The following is a 4,810-nucleotide window of genomic DNA, read 5'->3' on the forward strand; positions in this document are numbered from 1 at the left end:
CATTAGAGGCCTGTAAAGCCAGAAGGCAGGGCCAGGGCCACCATCACAGCAGCCCGGCCAATGCAGGTTCGCATTGGATTCGGACAGTTGGTAAAGAAACAGCGGAGCCAAAAACTGGTGGGCCATAGTCTTTAATTTAGCTTGCACCCGGCGGGCAAGTAAAAATACACACTGGGCTCCAAAACCCAGTCACATTCAGTGCTCACAAAGCCACTGACTTATCCGAGTTTCCTAGAATCAAAGGTTTCTAGCTCACCAGCCTTATTCTCCTCAGTTCCCCATCTCCTTCCTTATCCCAGATACAAACTCTGTACAAACTGGCATCTCACTCAGCACTCCGCCATCTTGGCTGCTTTTCCTGGCCTTCTCCACGTGGCCTCCTCCCGCTGCTGGCTCTATTCTCTCTGCTCTCTCATGCTAACCTCAGGAACCAAGAAGCAAACTCCCGCTTCGTTCCCATTTTATAGTGTAGAAATCCAAACCCTTAATCCAATATACATAATAGGGAAGTCTCTAATACAAAGTCACTTCTCCGAGGCATGATAGGATTGTACTACCTTACACCAAAAAGGGTGGGACAGGCTTAATCCCAAAACCAAGCCTCAGGCTACAACAATTCTCAACACACATTAATATCACCTGGGCAATGGCCTCTTTAACAAAGTGAGCATAATACATTTTATCTGCCCAACAAGGCCCTTCTGCATAGGTGTTGAGTAAATACTGATTATATCTTAGTTCTGTTCTGCCTGGGCTTCCTACTGCGGAAGTTCACTTGGCTAGGAGTTCGTCATCAGCTGCCCTCCAGATAACTCTAGGAAGATTCCCCTGGTTTGTACTCACCTTCCCCACTGCAATCATACATGGATAAGGCAACACAAATCTTAGGGAAATGTGTCCTGAATCTGTTTTCTGAAATACTTGTCTGGTGGTCAGGAGACATTAAGACTGCCTCCAGGAGACACTTTGCACACTTCTGGTCGACCTAGGCTTCTCTTCCACCACCTTCAACTCTTTTTAAATGTGGTTCCACTGTGCAACCAGTCCAATCTAATGCATAATTTTAGATAAAATTACATTTTGTCTCTAACCTCTGACCCTGCTTCTCACGTTTGCCAATTTCCCCTCACCTCTTTTATTTATAAACCCATAACATCTCTTACTTTTGGACTTTCCAGCATGGACTCTGGTCCTTCCTTTTCTTCAGTTCTTACCCTTGTCTCCGCCAGTCTCATCCATGGCCAATTCTTTATTCATAGGTTGGCTTTGATTCCCACCCCACCAATAAAACCACAGGAACAGCATCTCAGAAGTCAAGAGAATTCTTTATTACTCATCTAGTAATTCTATTTCACTTACTTATTCTTTCTTTTCTTTTAAAGATTATACTTATTTATTTGTAGAGAGAGGAGAGAAAGAAAGAGAAAGAGAAAAGAAGGAGGAAGCATCAACTGTAATAATATGTTCTTTGACCTGGCAAGCAGGGGATTTCAAACCAGCAACCTCAGTGTCCCAGGTTGACACTTCATCCACTGCACCACCGCAGGTCAGGCTAAATATATATCAAAATAGGGAAATGTTTATCTATCTATCTATTTGTTTCTTTATGGAATAACATCTGGTATCCAAATCGTCACCAAAAATTCTAGTATCTTTTTTTCAATTTTTATTGATTTCAATTTATTGTGTTTATATATATTCTAGTGTCCCCCCTAAGGCATCCCTCACCCCTGTGTTTCCCTAACATCTCCCTTGCCCCCATCCCACCAACGCCTTCCCCTCTTCCCTCCAGAATTTGCATTTCTGCTCTCTATAACGCTGTGTTATGAGTACATAATCTCACCAATCTCTTTCTTTTCTCTGATCCCATCCTCTCATCCCCTTTCCCTCTGTCCACTTTTCCTCTGGTCCCTTTGATTCCACCTCTGTCTCTATTCTATTACTCAGTTCACGTTGTTAATTGGATTCCTCAAATGAGTGAGGTCATGTGATATTTTTCATTCTCTGCCTGGCTTATTTCACTTAACATGATAGTTTCCAGGTCCATGCATGTTGTCGCAAAAGGTAAGATTTCCTTCTTTTTCATGGCCCCATAGTATTCCATTGTGTATATGTACCACTGCTTTTTAATCCACTCGTCCACTGATGGACACTTGGACTGTTTTCCGATCTTGGCTATTGTAAACAATGCTGCCATAAACATGGGAGTGCATTTCTTTTTTTGAATCAGTGATGTGGTGTTCTTAGGATATATTCCTGAAAGTGGGATGGCTGGGTCAAAAGGCAGTTCCATTTTTCATTTTTTGAGGAATCTTTATACTGTTTTCCACAGTGGCTGCACCAGTCTGCATTCCCACCAGCAGTACAGGAGGGTTCCCTTTTCTCCACATCCTTGCCAGCACTTATTATGTGTTGTTTTGTTAATGAACACCATTCTGACTGGTGTGACCTGATATCTCATTGTGGTTTTAATTTGCATTTCTCTTAACGATAGTGATGTTGAACATTTTTTCATATGCCTATTGGCCATATGAATGTCCTCTTTGGAGGAATATCTATTCCATTCTTTTGCCGTTTTTTGATTGTATTGTTTATCTTCCTGGTATTGAGTTTTACAAGTTCTTTATAAATTTTGATTATTAATCCATTATCAGACACATTGTTGAATATGTTCTCCCATTGTGTGGTTTGTTCTTTTATTTTGTTTATGTTGTCTTTAGCTGTGCAAAAGCTTTTTAGTTTGATACACTTCCATTTGTTCATCCTGTCCTTTATTTCACTTGCCCGTGAAGATAAATCAGCAAATATATTGCTGTGAGAGATGTCAGAGAGCTTACTGCGTATGTTTTCTTCTCAGAAGCTTATTGTTTCACAACTTACATTTAAGTCTTTTATTCATTTTAAGTTTATTTTTGTGAATGGTGTAAGTTCATATTTTTGCAGGTAGCTGTCCAATTTTTCCAACACCATTTGTTAAGGAGACTGTCTTTACTCCATTGTATGCTCTTACGTCCTTTGTCAAATGTCAGTTTTCCATAAAGGTGCGGGTTTATCTCTGGGTTCTCTATTTTGTTCCATTGATCTATCTGCCTGTTCTTATGCCAGTACTGGCTGTTTTCTATACAATGGCCTTATAGTATAACTTGATATCAGGAAGTGTGATACCACCACTTTATTCTTTTTTTTCAAGATTGCTGAGGCTACTTATATATTTTTTTGGTTCCATATGAATTTTTAGAATATTTGTTCTATATCTTTGAAATATGTCATTGGTATTTTAATGGGAATTGCATGGAATTTATAAATTGCTTTGGGTAATATAGACATTTTAATTATGTATATTCTTTCTTTTTTTTTTTTTTTCATTTTTCTGAAGCTGGAAACAGAGAGAGACAGTCAGACAGACTCCCGCATGCGCCCGACCGGGATCCACCCAGCACGCCCACCAGGGGCGACGCTCTGCCCACCAGGGGGCGATGCTCTGCCCATCCTGGGCATCGCCATGTTGCGACCAGAGCCACTCTAGCGCCTGAGGCAGAGGCCACAGAGCCATGCCCAGCGCCCAGGCCATCCTTGCTCCAATGGAGCCCTGGCTGTGGGAGGGGAAGAGAGAGACAGAGAGAAAAGCATGGCGGAGGGGTGGAGAAGCAAATGGGCGCTTCTCCTGTGTGCCCTGGCCAGGAATCGAACCTGGGTCCTCCGCACGCTAGGCCGACGCTCTACCGCTGAGCCAACCGGCCAGGGCTGTATATTCTTTCTATCCATGAACACTGTATAGCTTCCACTTGTTTGTATATTCCTTGATTTCTTTTATCACTGTTTTTTAATTTTTCAAGTACAAGTCTTTAACCTCCTTGGTTAAATTTACTCCTAGGTACTTTTTTTATTGTTGTTGCAATAGTGAAGAGGATTGTTTTCTTAATTTCTTTTTCTGACAGTTCATTGTTGGTGTATAAAAATGACTCTGACTTATGATTATTAATTTTATATTCTGTAACCTTTCTGAATTCATTTATCAGGTCCAGTAGTTTTTTGAATGAGACTTTAGGGTTTTCTATGTACTGTATCATATCATATCATATCATCACCAGCAAATAATAGTTTTACTTCTTCTTTTCCAATGTGGATGCCTTCTTCTTGTCTGATTGCTGTGCCTAGGACTTCCAAAACTATGTTGAATAAGAGTGGTGTAAGGGGGCACCCCTGTCTTGTTCCTGATCTTAATGGAATTGCTTTTAAGTTTTGCCCATTGAGTATGATATTGGCTGTGGGTTTGTCATATATGGCCTTTATCATGTTGAGGTATGTTCCCTGTATTCCCACTTTGCTGCGAGTTTTGATCATAAATGGGTGCTGGATTTTATCAAATGCTTTTCTGCAACTATTTATATAATCATGTGATTTTTCTCCTTTTTTTGTTTATGTGAAGAATCACATTGATTGATTTGCGAATATTGTACCAGCTTTGCCTATGAAGAATAAATCCCACTTGGTCATGATGTATGATTATTTTCATGTATTGCTGGATCTGGTTTGTAATATTTTGTTGACAATTTTAGCAGCTAAATTCATCAGGGGTATTGGCCTGTAGTTTTCTTTTTATTGTCTTTGGTTGGTTTTTAAATCAGAATTATGCTTGTCTGGTAAAAGGGGTTTGGAAGTCTTCTCTCCTCTTGAATTTTTTGAAATAGCTTGAGAAGGATGGGAGTTAGTTCTTTTTGAATATATGGTAGAATTTGCCTGTGAAGCCATCTGGTCCTGGGCTTTTGTTTGTTGGGAAGTTTTTGATAACTGTTTCTATCTCATTTGT

Source organism: Saccopteryx bilineata, unplaced genomic scaffold, assembly GCF_036850765.1.
Source record: "Saccopteryx bilineata isolate mSacBil1 unplaced genomic scaffold, mSacBil1_pri_phased_curated manual_scaffold_49, whole genome shotgun sequence".
NCBI classification, from domain to species: Eukaryota; Metazoa; Chordata; class Mammalia; order Chiroptera; family Emballonuridae; genus Saccopteryx; species Saccopteryx bilineata.